Consider the following 24432-nt stretch of genomic DNA (forward strand, 5'->3'; position numbering starts at 1 on the left):
TTAAGAATTGAATGCATTAATTATGTAATTACCAATGGCACTGAATAAAGTGTTTGATAAAGAATAATAACAATTATCATCATTATTGACACATAGTTGGCTTAAACTAGTTTATGCATTATGTTCAATCTTGCCTGCTGACCTGGTCCAAAATATTGGTGATCTTTTCAACGATACACTAACTTCCAAGGGGTTGTTCCTGACTATATCAACAAATGTAAGGAAGGACGGCAGGGGAAGAAAATGACTGGTAGTGACTAAGTACTGCCCATTTGGGGAAGAAAGGTCAAGGGCAGATCTGAAGACATTAGTTATCTCAGATAAGCCTTAGTGGATGTGTGATAGCAATAGATCACACAGAAAAAACTTCTCTTAAAAGGCAAACTTGTCTCCCATTTGTATGTGACCTCCATGTTAATTACTACAGCACCAGGAAGTTTAAAAAACATTAAGGGAAGGAAAACTAATTCTGTCATTTTTACAATCCACAGATGGCTTTCTGACCTTGCTAAAATAAATCACTTTGGCAAATATCTTCCAGCCTTACCGGGGAGTGGGAGGTGTTTTGAGAGGATGCTGAGAAATGTTCAGCCACTCTAGTCTGACAGCTTATTTATCCAAGCATACCTACTGAATGAGAGCTTAGTATCAGGTGTAAATTTCATTAACATTTTGAGGAGCTGGAAGTACATTTGTTAATTGGTTATGATGAGGCTGGTTTATATATAAATTTCCTGTGTTTAATAAAATTTCAGCTGATTACTGAGAGAGAACCGAGTCAAATGTGGGGTTCAAAGAACGAACAAGTATTAGAAACTGACTAGATGATGGGTTGATAGGTGCAGCAAACCACCATGTATCCCGGGACTTAGAGTAAAAAAAGAAAGAAAGAAAGAAAAAAACTGACTAGACATCATTATTTTAATCACTTTTTTTATTTTTTGAGACCGAGTCTCACTCTGTCACCCAGGCTGATGTGCAGTGGCATGATCTCAGCTTACTGCAACCTCTGCCTCCCAGGTTCAAGCAATTCTCCTGCCTCAGCCTTCCTAGTAGCTGAGATTACAAGTGTGCACCACCACACCCAGCTAATTTTTGTATTTTTAGTAGAGATGGGGTTTCGCCATGTTGGCCAGACTGGTCTTGAACTATTGACCTCAGGTGATCTACCCACCTCGGCCCCTCAAAGTGCTGGGATTACAGGCATGAGCCACTGGGCCTGGCCTCATTATTCTAATCTTAATCCTAGGGAAAATAGAAAAAAAACAGGAAATATGGTATCTGCACTCTGCAAAACAGAATAGACACTAAAAGGACACTGAATTCCCACAGCGGGAAGATGTGTATCATCAAATGAAGGCTGGCATTTATATGAATCTTCATAAGTCGGTGAGCAGATAAGATTGGGCAAGAAGCCAGAGAGCCAGTGGCTTCTCCATTCCTTGATGAGACTATTGGTGGAGGACACATGCCAGGTAAGGTAATGACAGGAGCAATCCTCACGTTACGGAATTTTCATTTTCCCTTGTTCATTCAATATTTGTTAATCACCTGCTATTAATACTTTCTGAGCTGTGGGTAGGATCATGAGGAAATAAAAACTATCCCTACCCTCAAGGAATTCGAAACATAAACACACAAATAAACAGGTGCAGTAAACTCATGTGGGTGCTCTGATACCAGTCTACTCAGCATGCCATGGAAAGTAGTAGGTGATTGTACCTGGGGAGAAAGCAGGCTTGAAAAAATTTCACATAGGAAGCTGATTTGTTAGTAGAGTCTTGGAAGATAAATAGTTGGTTCTTGCAGAAAAGGCGGGTAGAAAACTCAAAGGGAAAGCAATGCTTAGACGAGGTGAGGAAAGTATACAGAAAAATAAACAACTTACTGGGGAAAGGATGAGTCATGTTGGGCATAGTGCGTTTGAGGAGCCTACACTATATATAGATGGAGATGTTCAGGGGGAAGTTTGCTACATGAGAATGGACCGCATGAGAGAGATGTGACCTTGAGATATAGATTTGGGAAGTATCAACACAAAAATGCAATACAACAAAGTAAAGGGTTATGTTGACCATGTGTTAAAATCAGAAGAGGGACAGTTTTAAAATCTTGGAACTGGAAATAGTTTTAGAATTATCTAGTCCAATCTCCTTATTTAAACAATAAGGAAACTGGCCAGGAGCGGTGGCTCACGCTTGTAATCTCAGCACTTTGGAAGACCAAGGCAGGTGGATCACCTGAGGTCAGGAGTTCAAGACCAGCCTGGCCAACATGGTGAAAACTCATCTCTACTAATAATACACACACACACACACAAAATTAGCCAGGTGTGGCGGCATGTGCCTGTAATCCCAGTTACTCGGGAGGCTGAGGCAGGAGAATTTTTTAAACCTGGGAGGTGGAGGTTGCAGTCGGCCAAGATTGCACCATTGCACTCCAGCCTTGGCAACAAGAGCAAAACTCTGTCTCAAAAGAAAAAATAAATAAATAAATAAATAAATAAGGAAATGAATGCTTAGAGAGATAGATGATGTGTTCTGTATCATGTACCCATTTTCTGGCAAAGCTAAGACCACCAAAGCTCATTTCTAAGTAGAAACTGTGTGGTTGGTGACCTTCCACAGTGTTACAGCTGCCTTGGATAACGTGTGTGTGGGGAGAAAAACGATGAAACAAAAGGGGATTGTTGATTTCCAAAAGGGGAATCAACAGAGCAGGAAATGCATATAGTTGAAGCTGAGTGCTGGTGGATGGTTCTGTGAGGACACCCTTTGAAGTAGCCTTAGTTATTTAGATTTCATATCTATCCTTAGTAAATTCTGTGATTTCAGTTCATTTCCTTGCATAGACACATGGTAAAAATATTTTGCTAAGATTTTTTTAAGCAGAAAGGGACTTTGGTGCACAAGCCCCTAAACAAATGTTACACAAGAACTTTTAGCTTCTTCACTGTCTGGGCTACAGGATTCCAGTTTGAAATTTTACTAAGAGCAAATGATAAAATATTTCATTAAGTCCCAGATAAAACACAACTTTATCTTCTCTAAGCAACACAAATATTAGACATTGAAAAGAAACCAACTTTTGTGTTACTTCAGAAGTTTACCATTACTTATAGATGACATATTTAAATTAAGCTTATAAAAGGGAATGACATCCCTTATAAAAATAAAACACCGAACCTCCAAGGTTTTAGCCCTGAAAGGGGAATCTTGGTATAGGGAGGATTCACCTGCTAAATCCACCATACGATTATTTCTCATCTTTTCCACCATAACCTCCCAAGTCCACTTGGAAACCAGCAAGTTTCCCAACAGCCTGTTAGCTCTTCCCCTAGGGTCAGAATTATCTCTTTTAATGGTAAATCAAATCACTTCTGTCATCTGCTTAAAACCTTCCAATGGCTTTCCATTGCTCTTAGAATTTGGCAAAATAAGATCTGACTACCGTTTGCCTCTATGAACTCCTTTCCTCTGGTGTCCTCTGATTTGATACCCTACCTCTCCCACTATCTCCACTCCTGCTGCACTGGCCTTCTTTCAGTCCTGCAAATAACACGACAAGCCTCTTCTCCCCTCAGGTTTAATTCACTGCTGTTCCCTGCCTGGATGCACTTTCCCCAAATGCTCCAATGGCTGGCTCCTCATCATTTAGTTCTCTGCTCAAATATCTAACATCTTTGAGCATTCTATTTAAAATACTCCCACTCTTGGTCACTCTATCTACTTAACCTGCTTAATTTTCTTTAAAGCGTTTATGGTTATCTGAAATAATTTTAAGTTTGTTTTATTGTTGATTGTCTCTTTCCTCAAGTGAAATTACACTCCGGAATGGCAAAGATGCTGTTTATTTGTTCTTTACTCTATTCCAAGTTTCTAGCTGAGTTTTTAGTATATATTCCAATTTCTCTGGCTCCCAGTGTATACATAAGGATGATGATCAGCTGCTACTTGCTAGTAGCAAGCCAGTAGTTTACAGCCAGTGTCCATTCTGACTGGTTGGTCCCTATGCCATACTATTTGTTATATACCCTTAATATTATCCTGAGCAGACTGCTTGATTTTCAACCTTCAGACTAATGGAAGACAAACTCCTTTTTGTGGGTGCTCTTAGCAGAACAGTGCCCTTACCGTTACTTTAAGAAACGCTAAAACAGAACAAACAGTGAATAATCATTTAAAATTATATTAACAGTTTAGTTTACAAAGAAAACATTTCTGTTCTTTGGTATAGAAAACTTACATAAGTGCTTCACAAGCAATGTCTAATTATTCCAAGGGGAGATAACTCTTTACTAGCTCCTAGAGGCTGGTACATAGCTCTTGACTTCCTCACCTCCTGCTCCTGAACTGTAGTATCTTCCAACCTAAAATAAAGGAGCTGATGTTTTAGTTACTTTGTTCCCATAGTACATGTAGGGAATCTAGCACTGTGGCGCTGTGTGTACCTTACTGTACCTTATAGAGACCATCTGGGGGTCTGATATGAGCAAACTGAAGTTCAGAGAGCCAAATGAGTTGTCCAGCATCTCCCAACTAATTATGACTACAGTTAGGACTAGGACCCAAGTAGCTATTGTGCATCTCTTAGTTACATGCTCTTTCCAACCCACCAAATAATGTTATATATCATTCTATAATTATAAACATCTTAATCTGCATTGCCTTAATTAATAAAATTAATTTATATCATTAAAATAATTTATCCTCAGCTTAACTCCTCACATTAAAATAGTTCATAATTATATTTTGGCAGTGAAACTAATCATTTGGCATTTTGAAACAAAGCTCCCTCATTCTCTGCATTTTACTATTAAGCTTTGGAACATAGATATGATTCTCAAATCTTCACTTTCTAAATAGTTTAGGATGCATAGTTTGGTTTCTATGAGAAAAGTGTTACAGACTCGGAAGTTGGGGAGATGTGTACAAATAAAATCTTAAAGTGCTACATGAAAACACAGATAAATATTTATGTAAGTGTATTGTAGAAGAGATATTTCTAAGCATAAATGCTAAAGTCAGAAAGCATAAAAATCGATACACCTTATACAAAAAAATATCGATACACCTTATATAACATTTCGTATATATACAAGATGTATATATACAAAATGTATATGTACAAAATGTATATATACGAAATGTTATACAAATCTAAAAGAGATCAAAAACAAAAGTAAAACCATAAGGACAAGCTAGTAAACACACTTGTAACAGATATAACAGGTAAACAGTTAACATCCTTAAAATAAAATGAACTCATAAATCAAAAGCTTATACAAGAGTATGTTCCATATCATACAATATTGCTAGAAAAAAATGTACAGATATATGAATGAAGCAGGACTGAAAAAGTATTCACAAAAAGTTGGTATTGGTTAGCACTGATATATTATTTTCTTCTTTTTGTATATATGTTTTAAAATGTCATAGTAAACATCTAGTTTTAGTAAAACAGTAAATTTCTAAAACCACAGTGGAAAAGAAAAAATTGAATTGGATGTGTGTACACATACTACATATTAATATACAGACAAGCCTTTAGGGGTAAATGATCACAAATCATTTACCTGTACTTAGCACAAATCAAGAAGGTTTATTTGTCTCATAAAGAGGATTCTTTATAAAAGAAAAGAGGAATTATTCAACATTTATGATATCATTTATTGAATGGTGTCACCCACGTATTCCCTGGTAGGAAATAAACGCATTCCTGTAGATATGTTTCTCACCAATTGCTAAAAAAGAATTGTTCAAAGACTGGACTACAAAGAGTTCTAGCATGGTCACATTTGGCTCTACTAAAACATGGCTAACACAACACAAACTTTTAATGTCTTTAAAAGCAGCTATGAAAACATGCAATGAACCATCAGCTCAGGGTCAGTCAGGCATTTGTCAGGCTCAATTTGAGAACAATTCACCCACTGAATTGTGCTATATGGCTGAAAGCAAATACAGCTGGGGCTATAATAACACTACAGGTAATAAATGTTGTCAACAATAATCCTTGCTATTAAAGAATAAGATATGAGTGGGAATTTCCATTTTCAGAAAGGGTTTCTCCAGAGAAACTTTCTTTTCAGATTCCTTACCAATGGATACCTTGGGCCCATGCCAGAGAGGACAGTTGATATATTACAAGCTAACAAACAATCCACTCATTCATTCAGCAGAGCAAGCCTGCACATATTCAACCACTTACTGAGCACCAGCAATGGACGTCCAAAGAAATCCCTCTCCTATCCCTTGATAGTGGAGCTAGGGACTCTTGTCCTTTAAGTCTTTGCAGACAGCTGTTCCCAGACCAATACTTCAAACATTTGGGATGATTAGTTGTACCACCTGTTCCTGGATCTCATGGAGGGTGGCTGTTCATTTTGATCCTAGGTGATTATGCTGTATTTGAGTAGATAAGCCATAAACTATTCATGGCTAGAGGGATGTGTTTCACCAGCACTTAAAATATATGCAGTTACTTGGGAGTTTTTAAAAAGCTTTCAAATAAAACAATCTTTAACTTACTAAGGATAACTTATTTGGGGAAAGTTTTAAAAGACATTTGTCAGTGTATTTTCTCTCATTCTGAAAAATTTTATTCTGTTTGCTGCTTTATATTCACTTCTCAGAGGCAGAAAATAAAGAAATCTCTCTCCTAATTGTATCTGTGCTTCTTGATTGAGTTAATGCTTAGAGCTTTCGAATTTCTAAATGCTTAATGCTTTTGAATTTCAAAAGAAACACCTCTAAGCATTCAAAACAAAGACAAAGGGGTTTGTTAAGATTCATAAAACAGTAATGAACAAACACATGATCAACATCCATTATTTCAACAAATTATAAGTTTGTTCATGACACTCTGCTCTGTTCATGACCCACTGAGGGAAATCCAAATAAAGCCAAACTTGGAGGCCTGTGTCCTGGGATTACTCTACAGGGAGATCCTTTTGAATAAAGGCCTTTGATGCTTCAGTACCTGAATTTCTGGCATGCAGACCCAACAATGTATGTGGAAATGATATTACACTAATGTCTTAATGTCTACAGGAATAGAATAAAGCAAAAATTAAAAACCCTTAGAATCAATAAAACTCTGTAGCCCAACCAAAACTTAACAAGTATACTTTCTTTACAGACTCATCATCAAGCTAGCTCTTCTACACATAATATGGTAAAGGCCTTGGCAGGAGGCCAGATTTTATTGGCAAGAATATTTAATACAAGGATATCAAGAGTCTAAGAATCAATAATTAACAAGAATCAAAGAGCATCTTTCAAAGTTAGAGAATTTGCCTGTGAAATTTAATAATATATGTTTCTTAGTGTTACAAGAAGCCCTGGATAGGAGCTTTCTGTTACAGTAAAAATATCTTTAATTAAATAAATAAATTTTAATAAGAAATATAGATAAGACATGCAGATTTTCACTGATTTAAGAGTTAATTTTATAACATTTTCATTTATCATTATTGACAACAAAGTACAATGTTTTAATTTAGAACTGCTAGGATTCATTAACCAATCATCCACGTAATCTTGGTGCTAGTGTCAAGATATTTTTAAAAGTTCATTTTTCTTCCTACATTATGAGAAAAGGAACTTTTTACACTTGCTAGTTTCTGATTTCTTCAGATTGAACTTAGTTTGGGAATTTGTTCTCGATATAGTAAGGAAAGATTAGAGCAAACCCCAGTCCAGCAAGCTGAGAAGAGAAGGGGTCATTGATTTAAAAGGGGTCATGAGAATGATATTCAAGAACTAGAGAGGATCAGTGCCTGTTTGTAGATAGAGAGAGGGGTGCCGCATATCAAGGGGCTGCACAGGAAATTGCAAATTGCAAAATACTACTTTGTTAATAGCTTCCATGGTGTTTGGTCATACTAATTGGTAATGAACATTTAATTTACACCTAGAGAATACTACAGTATTTCTACAATCTGTTGCCAAAGAGCTAGGTTCAGATTTAAATTTTGTGACTAGTTGTTTAGCATTTAAAAAAAAAAAAACTCTGTGATTAATTGTTTTGCAGTAAAGTCTGCCACTTATGGAGCATAGATTTTATGCCGGTGACTATATGAAATACTTTCCATAAATTATCTCGTTCATCATTTCTACAGTAGCTTTAAAAGATGAGAAAGCAGAGAGACAGGATGCAAGCTCTATTATTAAGGAAGTGCCACAGATACCTGAACCTGTGGCTGAGTCTCTGTACTCTTTCATCTTTGTTGAATAATTCCTCTTTTCATTTATAAATAATCCTTTTTATAAAATAAACAAATCTTGATTTGTGCTAAGTTCAGGTTTTCATAAATTCCTTAAATGCATTTCAAAGAGAACATCTGATTCAATTCACCAGTGGTCTGAAATTTATTAAAGACTGTACTTTTGATATTGCTAAGCTAATCTTAAAGATTGTTTATACCAAGCTAAAATGAATGACTTAGGAAATTATTCCTGTACCTTAGGAAAATTACAAGTTTGAAATGAAGAAATATTGATCTGATTCATATTTTCATTTTCTTGCAAGCACAATGCCTGGTACATAGTGAGCACTCTTTTTTGTTTGTTTGGTTTGTTTTTATTATTGTGGTTAAGAGAGGAAATATTGTTTCATGCTCAGAATTCAACAAACCATTTCACGCCTCTGTGCTGAAATTCACACTCCCAATAACTGCTAAATTTCTCTGTACTTCACTGACGTTATATAAATAGATTTTCTTCGTGGTGGCCAAAAGCTAGTTACATTATTAAAACCAGTAATTAGAGAAAATGGGAATTACAAACAGTATAAAGATTAAGGCCATGTCACCAAAATCCCTTAGCTAAAATCATTATCTCTAAAAACTCAAATTATTCCATTACTAATTAAAACTCCTAAGATCTGACTTTAGGGAGAAAATACCATTTGAAGTCTAAAAGCCAAAGCCACAGTCAACACAGCTGGTACAGTTCCATGAAAAAGAGCACTCATGAAATGTTACTCAGCAAGTGATGGGATTATAATGTAAACAGGAACATTTTCTAAGAGAATCAGGAGTGTCAGTCGTAAAGTATTAAAAAAGCTGTCCCTTCTTTTTAAAAATACGGGTATTTCCTAGTGAGGTGACTTTGTGTTGTGACATCTTTTCCCTCTACACATTCATCCTTATCCTTACACTGGACCAGTGTTCATTCATCAGAGCTGCCACCCATCATAATTATCATTTGGCACTATGGGCCATACTAAATATAAAACATTTAAGAGTCATGTTACTACTATACAGCTATGTAAATGAAAAAAAGTAATTCAAAGTACCTTTTTCTTGACCTGACTTCTTTCTAAGGGGATTTCCAGAGTCATTTATGTGGTTAAACTAGAGAGATGGTTAATGTAAAGTCTGAAACAAAAGCATAGGACTCATACCCTTGCAAATCACTTTTCTCACAAAAGGGGAGATTCGTATATTCTTGACTTTGTACTTCCTCTTTCCACTCCCCACTCAACTAGCAACTAACCAAGGCAGCTGGCACATTTTGGATTTCAAAAGCAGGCTTGCTATCTGGGCCCATTAGGTGAACTTGTTGGAACTGAGTGCCAAGCACACAGGTCGTGAGTTTCAGACTGTGCTAAGTACAGGTTTTCATAAATTCCTAAGAATTTATGAGAGAGCTGATAAAACTTTACAAAGAGAAAAAATACTGTTGCCAAACACCATGGTTAACATCAGTGAAAGAGATCTCCTGGGGGCAACTGCCTGACTCAGTTCATAGGACTTCATCCTTCCAAGTAAACAACTTAAAGTCTTCTCCTCCAGGCTGGGAGGATCACTTTGGAATAGGATAAATGGTAATTAAATGAGAGATCCTGTAATTTAATTTCTATTAGTTCATGTGTATGGGCGTTAAAAATTCCTTTTTACTTTTGGTTATCATCAGTTAACAGGAACATCCTTTACTTTGACCAGTTATTACACTAGCAACATTCATCAGCAGTTTTATGAGTGAAAACACTAGGCTTTGCACAGCAAAATTTTAATCCCAGATTGGTTCTTCTTTGCATCTTGCTATAATTTTTTGTACCATTACATCTGTGTACGTAGATAATGCAAATTTACTGCCATATTCATCCAAACCAAATACAAGTACAAAGGTATTTTTGGTGCCAAAAAAGGATAAACTGCATTCCAGAGTGAAAGAAAAAATAGGGATTGAGTGAACTATTGCTTCTCCTCTACCGGACTGGGAAAATTCAGAGCTGACTAGGTTATTGCCCATGCCCAAGGATTAGCTGAGATATTCTTTGGACATGGATTTTTTTTGGCAGGCCTCATGCCTCACACTTGCACTTTAAACTGTTATTTACTTATGTATTTATTTTTTATTCTTACCAGTCTGGAAGTTGCAAGGTATCTTATAGACTACTGAATTCAAAGTTTTATTCACTATTTGACTGACATTTTTGAATGACCAAAGTATGTAAGTCATTGAGTGAGGTGTCGGCTAATGCATGGATGCATAGGAAGCAAAATTGACCTTAAGAAATGTGTTGTCGAGATTGATTCAAATGTCCTACTCTTGTCATTCCTTTTTGTATCAGCAACTTTAAGTTTTTTAATGGCTTACCATTATCTCGAATTATCTTGTGTCTTAGTCAGTTGAAGTGGCTAGAACAAATTCCCATAGGATATGTAACTTGTAAAGAACAGAACTTTATTTCTGACAGTTCTAGAGGATGGGAAGTCCGAGACCAGAGTGCTGACATGGTTGGGCTCAGGTTTGCAAATGGATGTCTTCTTGCTGTGCCCACACATGGTGGAGAGAGACAGATCTTCTCTCTCATGTCTCTTCTTACAAGGGCACTAATCGCATCAAGATGGCTCCACCTTCATGTCTTATTTACCTCCCAAAGGCCCCACTTGTCAATACCATCACAGTGGAGATTAGGATTTCAACAGATGAGTTTAGGGAAAACACTCACATTCAATCCATAGCATCTTATTCACTTATTTCTTTTTTTTTTTTTTTTTTCTTTTATTATTATTATTATTATTATTATACTTTAGGTTTTATGGTACATGTGCGCAATGTGCAGGTAAGTTACATATGTATACATGTGCCATGCTGGTGCGCTGCACCCACCAACTCGTCATCTCGCATTAGGTATATCTCCCAATGCTATTCCTCCCCCCTCCCCCCACCCCACAACAGTCCCCAGAGTGTGATGTTCCCCTTCCTGTGTCCATGTGTTCTCATTGTTCAATTCCCACCTATGAGTGAGAATATGCGGTGTTTGGTTTTTTGTTCTTGCGATAGTTTACTGAGAATGATGATTTCCAATTTCATCCATGTCCCTACAAAGGACGTGAACTCATCATTTTTTATGGCTGCATAGTATTCCATGGTGTATATGTGCCACATTTTCTTAATCCAGTCTATCATTGTTGGACATTTGGGTTGGTTCCAAGTCTTTGCTATTGTGAATAATGCGGCAATAAACATACGTGTGCATGTGTCTTTATAGCAGCATGATTTATAGTCCTTTGGGTATATACCCAGTAATGGGATGGCTGGGTCGAATGGAATTTGTAGTTCTAGATCTTCACTTATTTCTGTACTTGTTTCCAAGTTTGTGTCTCTCCATTAGGGTGTAAGCTCCTTAAGGCTGGAAATGTTTTCTAACTTTCTCATTGCTCTCCCACCAAGTACCTACAACAGGGCCTGTTAACCTTTTACATTCAATAAATAGTGTGGCAATGGAAGAATGAATAGTCATTGAATTGCTCTGAGATTCAAATGAGATGAGTAATGTAAAGTCATAGCATATTGGCTGTTAAATAGCAAATGTTAATAAATATTTGTAGAATAAATAAATGAATAATCTAATCTATAGAAATAAATGCTCTACTGGGGCCATAAGCAAAGCCCCATAGTTCTACAGGAGAAAGAATGATTTAAGTCCATTTAGGAAGGCTGAAGGAAGGTCTCAGAAGAAGTGGCCTTGGAATTGACTTTTGTATGATAGTTAAGGATTTTGATAGGGAAGCAGGCAGGTGAAGGAGAGAGCATGCACTAAGGCAGAGACTGGCATCATCTGGGATCTGTGAGTATGTCATGTGCCCAAAGTAACAGACAGGAAATTAGACTGACAAAGAAGGTACAGGACAAATCAGAGGATCCTGAAGACCACACTTGGGATTTTTTCTTAATCATCTATTCAGCGATTCATTTAATCATTCGTTCAACAGGTATTTATGGCTTCCACTACTACCGACTACACAGTTCAAGGTACTGGAGAAAAAGAAACAAAAAGAACTTCAACGTCACTGCTCTCACAGAGCTGTCATCCTGATCACCCTTTTCCTACATACAGGAAACTCAGCCCCAAAGGATTAAGTGTCAGTGTCACTTGCCAATTAGTGCCTGCAGCCCAGGTCTCTTGACATACTGTACTGCATTACACTAAGTTGTAGGAAACTGGTTGTTAATATAGCCACATCTTCACCTCCTCTGCTCACATGCCTCCTTTTCAGTGCATATGAAAAATACAAAGAACATTTTTTTATAATCTGGAATTCAGTGAACTTAAGTAACATAATGGGGTTCCTAGGAAACAAACAAGAAACAACAGATAGCTATTCAGGGAAATGAGGGTGGTGGAAAAAAATTGAAGACAAGGAATTCGGTGCCGTTGGTTTGGAAAAACTTTTTGAAATGTCCATAATACTGTAAGGCAATCTTAGAATTAGGAGTCATTCCTTATTTTGGTAATCAAACCCCTCAATTGATAATAGCATTTTCCACTCAAATACAATTTAGTCCTATCTTATCCCTCAGCAGGGTACAAAATTACCTTTCTTTTTCAAAGAAGAGTTAGAATGTTTTCCTGATCAGCGGATTCAATAGATGAGAATCCCTTAAGTACTTTATGATGACCCTTGAGGTTGGTCAGCAGGAATTGATTTGGAGGAATTACTGAAAGCTATCTCTAAACCCAGCAGGGATCATAAAGATGCTTGAATACAAATGGCCCTGGATGGCTTTCATCAAAGGATCTCTAAGTACAAACAAAATAAAAGCAAACTCCATGCCTGTAAATGAAGAAGAGGCAAGTTGAGAAACTCTTTTGCTACTTATCTTGCTAATATGAAATATCCTGCACTGTTTTGGATGGTAGAAAAGATTTGATAATCACCATGTTAAAACATTTTTAAAAACTGATATTAGAGACAGAGCACTCAATTGAATTACATATGGAACACCGACTGTGTGACCTTAGGCAAGGTAAAGCCTCTATGCTTTAGATTCCTGATTGTAAACTGGGAAAAATATCTTCTTTCCTCCATAGGATTAGTCTGAGGAGTAAATTAGATAATTCACATGAAACTATCTGGCCCAGGTAGACATTCATTACATTCTTTCCAAAATGAGTACAGTCTTTCTAATATATTATTTTTTTATTTGAAAGATGGCTATATTAATACGTTCACAGAGATGGGAATCACCTGTTACAAATTCTAGAGTCAGACTCTCTGCATGCAAATTCCAACTTCTCCACTTACCAGCTAGAGACCTTGTACCAATTACTTAATTTCTCTGTACCTCAATATTCTTATCTGAAAATGGAAATAATTCCTACATCAGGGGGCTGTTTTGAAGATTAAACATATCCTGCTACCTGTAAAGCTATTAGAAAAGTGCCTGTCACATAGAAAGTCCTTAGCCTTCACACATTTTCACATTTTTTCCTTGGAAAAAATGTTGGTTGGTGCATCAAACTTACAATGGCCTAACGTACTATCACCTAGAATGTGTACTAAGATTTTGAAATTTTCTGAAAGCTTTAACATCTCCTATCTCATTTCACTTTCTCTATCACTGTATGAGCTGGGTATAGGCACAGATACATTAGATAAAATAGTTTGAAGGTCTTCTCAAAGAGGAGATTTTTCAGGTTTCCTGGATGGTCATTTCTATCATCATTAGATAAAAGAATATGTAATTTCTTCTTGAGTTTTTTTCCCTGGGGAAAAAGGAAATGGCAAACAGTCCTTCGCCACCCCATAATTATCTACGATATCGTTCATACAAAAGTAGTTCCTCACCACCCCCAGCAAAGTATTGAGTGCCTACCCATTGCTAGTACTGTTTTAGGCACTGGGCATACATGGGAAACAAACCAAACAGCCGATTTGGCATGTGAAATGGGAACAGGCATATATAACAGTACTTTACTGGCTGTAAATTACCATCTATATATCTAAAGTACTGTTTTATTTAATATAGTCTTCAAAATGTCAAATAAAACATCTTAAGAGGACAAGACCTTTCTTTAGAAATAAAGAAATTTAAAGATAAAAACGATCTATGCATATGCTAGCTAATCTATGCAGGAATTTAGCTTGTTCTTGGACTGAGTCATCTTTTATCCAGCCTCCTATATCTCGGTAAAATATTTCTACATCCCAACTAATTACTGCTGTTTCTACCTCATGAATTAAAATTTGTAATTTGGGGGCTATAAGACACTTTACAAATCATTTTCCAATGCTTTCGACTTAGAGGTACTGTGTCGCCCATCTCTATGACATTTAGCCTTCCAGAGCTTCTCCCTAGTGCCCTCCCTGTAGAAGGGGTTTACTTCTTGCTCCCATGATGGCAGGCTTGGTCATGTGATTTGCTTTGACCAACACAATGTAAGTAGAAGTGATCAATGTCACATTTGACCAGAAGCTTTAAAACACATTGTATGTACTACCATTGCTCTTTTTTTCTCTGTTAAAATAATAGCTTGTCCCAGAAGGGAACTGATTCTTCAGCCTGGATTCCCAACTGAAGAAGCTACATGCGGCTCAGCTACAGGTGATTAGCAGCTGATATGCAACATGAATGAGAAACAGACCTTTGTTTTTATAAGTCACTGACATTTCAGGGTTGTTAATGCAGCATAACCTAGCAAACTATCGCTATTTCAGAAATCAGTGTCCAGAGCCATTTTCCAATGAGGCTGCTTCTAACTCATGAGAGAGCCAGGACTAGAACCCATGTCTCCTGCCTTAGTCCAGATTTTGTGCACTCTAGCATATGCTTTAAGAAAAGCAGGTCCTTTTCTTGGTCACACATTTTCTTTTCCTTCCCATATCCCCTGGTGGCAAAATGTGAACACTGCCCTACCTACCCTGTGGCACCCTTCTAATCTCTATCCAACCCTAATAAAAGGAAAACCATTTTGGTTCCAGAGACAATGGATCATTTGGGAGGGCTGAGGTGCTGTCCTCTGTGAGGTGCACAGGGAGCAGGTGAGGTCCACATGGAAGACAGAAGAAACAGTAGTACTACTGGTCCAGGCAGGAATAAGGTACTCATTTACTTTGAATCCAAGTGCTACTTCAAAAGGCATCAAAATATTTGTGCTCTGAGCTATTAGATAATTGAAGTACAGGTTAAACTTTTCATAATATTCCAGTCAGTATCATTTCAGGTGATATTTATATTTACATTTTAAAAAGATGGAAGTAGTCCACAAGGTAGTGGAGTGGGGAAAGGGTAATCACATACTAGATGTATTTGATAAACAGTAATTCTTCTTCCAACACAAGATCAATAGCATGAGTATAGCTTCCCTCAAGAAACACTCTTGACATTTAAAATAAATCCTCTGAAAGGGAAAACTTTTTATTTTATGTGAAATGATATGTAGACCTTGATATACAGACACTGAACAACATTCACTCTGCTCTCTCTGCATTTGACGTGAGAACCCAGGGGAAACTTATCAGTTAAGACGGCTCTTCAATAGCCATCTTTTCAAGTACTATTTTGAAGCTACAGTAAACATATACTACATAACCATAGGATCTTTCCTTTTACATAATGGATTCATTTAGAGAAGATGTTTAGGGACTTAAGTGAGAGAAGACGTTAGAGGTCATCTCATTCATAGTTGTACAAAATGCGACAATTGTTTATCATCATCAAAAGTGGTCAGCCAGGTGCTGTATCTGTATTTTCAGCTGCCAAAGCTCTATTTTAAAGTAAATCCAGCAGCTGTAAAAATTCCCCTTTGACATTTGAACTAGATGCAAAGTTCTGTACAATATCGTGTGCACTGCTATGTTAACAGGATATGTATGGGTAGAAAGAATACAATTGATATTCAAAGCTCTTGTTTACATGCAGAAAAGAGCATAGTACTCAAGGAAAGGGCAGCAGAGGGTTGGGGTCCAGCTCACAACGTCTATCACATTCACATACTGACCATGGTAGTCTTGATCTTAATGTGCAATTCATTGCCCTTGAGAGGTCCTATCATTCTGACTGACAGGTTTAGAGGAGGCCTCCTCAACAACAGGAACACCTGCACTGAGCAAAATGGAAAACCTGACACTTCAACAGCCTCTTGATATCCAGGTTGTGGAAAAGAAAGGCCTCTTCCATGCAGCAGATGAGCGAGGAAGCAGTGGTGGCACATGTCCCTGGTCTAGGGCTTTCTCTTCCAGGCCCAGATTCAGCAAGTTGACAGTACTGGGGGCCCCTGCCTTTGCCATTTGCCTATTTCCAAATAGGACAAGGAAAAGGAGACTTATTTCATAACTCCTTATGTTGTGGGGAGAGAACTGTGTAATAACATTTAATATATAAAAGCCAAAAACTATTTGGGTCAGGCAAAAAACATCCAATTAGAATCACTCTATTCCCAGTATGTTTCAGATGCTTCCTGATTAGTTATGGAGGACAGAATGTGGGTGGAGGAGGAGGGAAGAAGGACTGTTCAAAACACAAGAATACTGCATTTAATCACAGTATCAGATAATGCTGGGTTAAGAAAGCTAGCTATTTGCTTTACTGATACTTTCTGTGGCTCCATTCATATTTTCTCATTTCTCCTCAAAAATGACAGTCAATTTCTACAGTTATTATTCAGCCAATGCATATATTAGATTTCATCAAGATAAATAAAAGAAAAACATCCCCAGTAGTCCTGTGTGGAGAGAGGAAGATACTATCTTTTTAAGAGCAACAACAACAAAAAGCACCATAAACTTTTATAGAAGATAAGAATATAAGGTAACAAGAATCTCTGCTCTCAAGAGAGCGCTGCATTATCCTCTGCCAACTTCTTAGTTTACTGATGGGATCAAAAGCTGATGATTTATTGTAAACGGTAAAGAATATTGCTTTTGGGAGCTGTTTCAGCCTGGACTCCATATTCTCTTCAGAAATAAAAAGGAAACTTTAAATTGGATTTCTGACATTGGTTGAGTGTTTTCAGCCCAAAATCTATTAAGTAGATTAATTTTAAAATGGGGCACCATAGGCACAATATCACTTCCAAGAGGCTATTGCTTTGTGATCCCTTCTAGACAGACCCCTGAATCACTGCAGGCACAACCCTGACACCCATGATGCTTTCACTGACCACTCACTCTTCTCTCCTGTAACCAAAGCTTTATTCTCCCCAGAAAACAGTGCTTCCCCTGAGGCCTACCAAATGACAGCTCCCACTCTGAAAACCCGGCTAGGCTGAGGAAAAGTGAAGGTGGGGTACCTCTCTTCTGGCTTCATTCTAGCACTTTCAAACCATTGATATTTTTAGTCTAAAACTTTCATATAACCCCAAATATAAAAGTTATGAAAGGGATGCCACTCAGAGGCAATCAACATTATTGGTTCCTTACATGTTTGTTAAAAGATATTGTAGGCATATAAAGGTAAAATCATACACAGATACTTCCTCTCAAACTCAGGCCACTCAACTATTATTCCCTGTTTTCACTCTGTATATTGCCTCCTTTCCTGAAGTCCTGGTCATTTCCCCACATTCACTAAGGACCATGTCAACTGGGTTCCTGTATTTGTCTCCACCCCTTGTTACCATCATTCTGGATAACGTCAGTGTCCTTGGTTTGCAGCCCTTTGAATCTTTGAACTCGAATAACCCTTCTTATGTACCCCAACTTCTGCAACTCCCTCTTAATCTGAAATCTTAGATGCAAAATGCACTCTGTGACTCTGCTCCCCATATCGTTGTGTATCTCTATTGCTAATATCTCTCTCTTCAATCTCACTGAGCCCTCCAGACTTCACCCCTCTATATTCCCACAAGTTATCAGCCTTCTACTGATCTTAGAGGCCCCCAAATTCATTACTTCGGCTTCTCTTATTAATACTCCCTTGCCACCTGGCTGTTCAGTGGCATTCACCCTTCAAAATCCCTTCTCTAGAACAATCAACTCATCAACATCTGGACTCCTCCATCTGGATTTCTGCAGAAGAAAAATTACAAACCCAATAAACTGTGTTGCCTTTCTTCCACCCATATCTTTATTCTCTTCTTGTTTGTCCCTTGCAATCTCTTTAAAACTGCTTGTCTCTACCATCTTAAAATATTTCCTTGATTCTAACCTCTCTAAGTATCAATTATTTAAATCCTTGTCCCTTTACACTCAAGCTTCTTGAAACAGTTTGTAATTGTTGCTTACTGCAATTCTGATTACTCTTCATCCCATGGCAGCCTGGTTCTTGCTCCACCACTGTGATGTAAAGACTCTTACTAATATTTTTAATAGCTTCTGAATTGCCAAAGCCAATGCAACTTCTAGCCTCTGTTTTATGTGACGTCTTTCTTGCGTTAACATTGTTGATGACTCCCTCCTTAATGTCCTCTCCCTTGACTTTTGTAATATTATGCTCTGGTGTTCTCCCTTTATCTCTCTATCTATGTCTTCTCTTGAGTGCCTTCTTTTAATGTCTTCTTGAATTGTCGGTATTTCTCAGCACTCTGTTACTCAATACTTGGCATCTGAGAAAACTCACTGACTTTTCTGGCTTCAGCAATAATTTATACATGAATGATGTCTGTCTCCATATCCCAGGTCAAGAAATCTTTGCTGAGATCAGATCGTTGTCCCAAATTCCCTCTGGCCATCTCCCATGGGATGTCCCATAAGCTCCTTAAACTCAACAGGTCCAAAGTACTATTATCAAATTTTCCATGAAACCTACTCATCGTTGTCCTGTGTTCCCTTTCACAGAAAAATACCTTACTCTCTTCACCGAACTGTGTATATCCTACACCTGAATATCAAAGTAAAATATTCCCAAATTAATCTCTAAATCCTTCAGGTTATAATTTCTTAATCCTTCAAAGCCATATCTTCTATTCTATGCTTCAATTCAAGGGTTCATCATGTCTCTTTTGGATTGCTATGACAGCCTCCTAAATAAACAGTCTTTCTCAATTCTTGCGCAGCTGTAGTCTATCTTCCACTGGCCTGCCATATTGGTCTTCAAAAGCAAAATCGAAACATACAGCATTACACTACCCATGTAACTTCCAAGCCCCACATCTTTCAGAGGTTTGTGACCCTTTGATAAGCACATAAAACCCTCATGATCTGGCTCCTGTATTCCTCTCCAACATCATTTCCAGCCAGTGGCTCATGTTTCTCCAGGCTTTCAGAATTACTTTATGCTTTGTCAGCTCTCTTAAATTTGCATAGGCTATTCTCTTTGCATGGAAAGTTCTCCCAACTCTTTCCCATTTATCTAATTCCACTTCATCATTTAGAACACAAAGGAAACCACATCCTTTGAGAAATATCTTTAGGTCTGATTAGATGCTCCCTTCTCTGTGTCTCCACAGTATACAGAGACTTTCACAGTATACTTTGTCATCAACTTTCATGCTTATGCAGCAGCCAGTATAGTGCCTGGTAAATACTGGGCTCTTGATAAAGAATGAATGAGTTCCTAGGGTATGTTGTGACACATTCTCAAATTCTTAATGAAGACTTATTATTAGCTAGAAATTTAATTACTATGCTCAAATACCATATTTTCAGGTGGTGAACTCACCTCTTTTTAAAACCATCTTTATTCATATAGGTGGCTTAAAGTGAAATGTTGGCTTAAGGGTTACTATTATTTCTATTCTTATACATTTCTAAGTGTGTGACAACTCAAGGTTCTATAAAACTACTTCCTTGGCAGCAAGAGAGAAGTTACTATTTAGTTTTACACCAAAGCTGTTTTTTTTTTTTTTTTTCCTGGAAGTGGTTGAGGTATCACCCTTAACATGAATGATAAAAAGTCTTGGGTATCAGGTGACTTATTTACTTTAAGGCTGTGTGAAAATAATATTTTCTCTATATTTTTGTCCTGTGATATGTTAGAGCTACTCCTTCAGGGGCTTTTAATATTAAAATTCAAGATATTGCAATGATTTTCATGCATTCAACTCTGCTAACAGAGTTCTTGTCCTTTAAAATTTATTCACTACCCATATTTGGCTTAATTTAGGGATGAAAAATACAGATTCTAGTAGCAATAAAATACCCAGACAATGAAAACAAAACAAAAACAGTGGTTTTTATAATAATATTAATTCTGGACCCGAAGAATACCAAAATTTTTGTGTGAAAACAAAAGATCATCTTGGAAGACAGAAAATACTCATATTTAAAAATAAAGACTTAGAAATTTAAAAGAATACAGAGTTTCCCTGCCACAGATCTCCATGCCTAATCAACTTGAAAGACACAGAGATGTCTGTGCTAATTATATACACTATACATTTAGGAGAAGGGTTAAATTATTTACCTGGCAAAGGTCCCTCAGTAACTTTAATAACCTGTGTAACGTACAAGTATAGGGCCCTGGTCAGGGCAGATTTAGTGGAGTATTTTAGACATTCTTTCTTTGGAAATGATGGTATTACATTAGATATACATCCTCTTGGAGCTGAGAGAACATATAAATTCGTGAAAAAATTTCTCTAAATTTTTTCAATAATTGATGCAAGGTGGCTATTACAGTATATCACATATAATAGGGAGTAAATAAGTTTTAATAAAAATTTGCCATGACTTCTTTGTTATCACTGAATCTAGAAATGTAACCTTTACCTCAAATTTCGAAGCACAACGTTCTTCTATGAAATATAGCAAGTGATGAAAAACTATGAGGCAACTGTTAAGATACTTCAAAGGTGCCAATGAGAGTGCTACAGCCTAGGAATCAATGGTGGATTCATCCAGTGCATTGGTAAGACAGAAATCAGATTACCAAATCATTTTGCAAGTACTTTAATATAAGATGTTGACAAACTTGAGGGAGTTTAGAGAAAAGCTGATTGATTAAGAGGCTGGGAAAATGACTTATGAGATAAGACTATAAAAACTAAATATATTCTTCATTGACTAAGGAATTAAGTACTTGATGTACAGTACATATAACATTTTTCAGAGAGTGACTTAGGGGGATATGACACAAATTTCCAAGAATTCAAAATGCATCGCCATGAAGGGAAAGAATTGTTTATGATGCTCCCTGGGGGCATAACTAGAAGTCAGGGCATGAAATTGAATAAGAGAATGTGTAGACTGTATCTACAAAGTTTTCCCAATAGTGATATCTATTAAATTGTGGAATGGCCTCACAATGGAAGCAGTGGAAAAGCCATCCTGTAAGTCATTTCACACAAGAGTGGACAAAGTATTCAAAGATATATCTCTGGAAAGAAATCTACCCCATTGCTGTGACAGAGAGTATAATGAATGATTCACTTGGGCTTTCCACTTCTGCTTTTAGGAGAGTCATGTGTTTTAACTGAGTATCTGTCTTCCATTGTGAATATATGTGTCATAACTTTGACTTTATGTTTATTCTTTCAATCATGTTTTGCTTTTTCTAAAAGTCATTTAGTTTATCTTCCTATTTGCCTAGAGTATATTTTATGAAAATCACATTTGTAGTTAATATTCTGGGCTTGCTATAGGTAATGGCTCTAAGAAAAAGCAATAAAAGCAGTTAGTATTTTAATGCATTTTACAATCTATTTTGAAATATATACATCCAACCTTAAACTATCAGCCCTTGAAAGCCGATGAGTGAACAGAAACTTTCATATTTATTGCTATAAATCTCATATTAGAAGTCTTCTCTTTTAACCACTCATAAATATGTAATTTCTCCATATTTTATTGAAAACCACTTTTTTGCTTATGGGCATTTATTAACACTAAATTTTCTCTTACATGATAATTTGTGAGAAATGGATTAACAGTAATGTGTATACAGAGAAGAACTATTTGAGATTTTCTGTACATTGAAAAGAGCTACTATTTACTCTAGTCTATGCGGTATATATACTTACATTTCAAAAAATAAAACACTTAGCAAATTTATTATAGATTTCAAACAATTGCCACAAAACAAGAACCTATGACATTATGTTGTTTATTCCATCTCATGTATAAGATCCATTTGAACCTAGTAAGTTCTCCCACTGTAAAACCGTTTCTTATTTCACAATTATTATATCAGCAAAGAACACTTTAGTTGTAATATTGACTACATCCTCAAGTACTTTGTTAATTATATCAATTTCAAATTGCCCACTTCGGGAATACTCACCACATGATTACATAGCATAAAGCATCCTTACAGTGAATCCTGAGGGAGGATTATAGGAGAAAATGGCAAAGGGAGGTTTTGGTTTGTGCAAATTTCCCTTAACTTTCTCTTACATTACATAATCCCGACCCGTCCCTCCTTGTTGTTTAAGTCCTAATAGGTCCTGTTGTTCCTAATTCTCTTCAAACCCCTGTCTCTTAAAATGTTCCAGAAAATCACCAGGGTAACTCTGAATGGTAAAATGTGTACAAATGGCTTAGAGGAGGTTTTCTCAAACTCAGCATTATTTACACTTCAGGTTGAATAAGTATTTGCTAGAGTTGGGGATGGGTGGCCTGTGTATTGTAGAATATTCACTAGCATTCCTGGCCTCCGCCCACCAGATGCCAGTAGCACATCTATCCTTACCCCCACATTGTGACAACCAAAACTGTTTCCAGATATTGCCCAATAACTTGGGGGTTGTGAGGTATGCAAAACCACCCCTGGCTGAGAACCACTGCTAGAGCAAGGTGGCACAGGGTAAGAAGAGCCACCTGTCTCATTCTCCTTTTCATTCTTCCTCTTTTTCATCTCCAGCATTCTATGGAGAAGGCAGTTGCAAGAAAGTTGGGCCGGTGTTGGTTGCTGGAAACATTAGCCAGTCACTATCCTGGCTTCATGACATTACAGAGTAAGATTTTGAAGCTCAGTTTTGTGAGCTTCAACAAGAAACATAGAGAGGCTGATGCATAGCGTCCCCCAGATGAGACCCACTATTCCCCCTATTGATAATATATTAATGATAGGTTCACACTTACTTCTCTGAGCTAATGATGGGAGGTGCAAATGTCCATACTGCTAATACTAATAAGAAAAACATTTACCTGGAATTTCACTTTCTAGCAGCACAAACGTGAGTAGAACTCATTTTACAGGCTACAACGTTCTCAACTGCAACATGGGGATATTGTATGGAGAATTCTATAGGTTACTTCCAGTTTTTGTCTGTCTAGTTTCAATGAACTGGCCAATAGCATAAGAAACTTCTCAGAAAGTCCAGTAACAGTAATTCATTCATTTCACCCATACATATACTGCATCAACTATGTGCAAGGAACTTTACCAGAGTCTAACAATACAGAAATGAGTAATACAGGAACCTTGCTCTCGTGGAATTTTAGGGGTAGACTAACACGTAAACAAGTGAGTGTCAAAAGATGCATAGTATAAGAAGGCATTAATGATATAACGAAGAAGAAAGTGGTCACTTTTTTTTTTTTTTTTGATATGGAGTCTCACTCTGTCGTCCAGGCTGGAGTGCAGTGGCACGATCTTGGCTCACTGCAAGCTCCACCTCCCGGGTTCACAACATTTTCCTGCCTCAGCCTCCCAAATGACTGCCACCACGTCCGGCCAATTTTTTTTTTTTTGTATTTTTAGTAGAGATGAGGTTTCACCATGTTAGCCGGGATGTCTCGATCTCCCGACCTCATGATCCGCCTGTCTTGGCCTCCCAAAGTGCTGGGAATACAGGCGTGAGAAAAGTGGTCACTTTTAATTGAAGGATTAGAAGAAGCCCCAACTTAAGAGGTAATGCTTGGAGTTTGGAAGGATCAGAAGTAGTTGATAATCCTGCACACCTACGATGTACCAGCCTTTGTGCTAGGATATGTTATTTCCAGTCCTGATAAGGTCTCTGCAATTCATTCTTTATCGTGGTTTAACTGTGAGAAAACTCAGGCTTGGATAGCTGAAGGACCTGGCTGATGGCTCTACACTGAGTAAACAGCAGAGGCTGGATTTAAATTCCAGAACCATCATGGAGACTCCTCTAAGCAAAGGAAGTGACACTAATTTGCAGAGCCTATGAACATGCCCCACATAATATTAGAAATATGTTATGCTCAGGGTGTCTGGAGACAGAGTAAAACATTGGCTGGGGTAAGAGAGAGAGCTAAGGAGCAGAGAGGAACAAACCACAAAATATCCTGGTGCCATGCTAGTTTTGGGGTTTTATCATAGGGAATAGAGAGTTACTGAAGGGTTTTAAGCA

General features: G+C 37.3%; 1 protein-coding gene across 2 annotated transcripts in view; it reads right to left on the minus strand.

Annotated features, from left to right (window-relative positions):
* PDGFD (platelet derived growth factor D) overlaps positions 1-24432 on the minus strand; it is a 257387-nt gene that overhangs the window by 38908 nt on the left and 194047 nt on the right.

Source organism: Pongo abelii, chromosome 9 (assembly GCF_028885655.2).
Source record: "Pongo abelii isolate AG06213 chromosome 9, NHGRI_mPonAbe1-v2.0_pri, whole genome shotgun sequence".
Lineage (NCBI taxonomy): Eukaryota > Metazoa > Chordata > Mammalia > Primates > Hominidae > Pongo > Pongo abelii.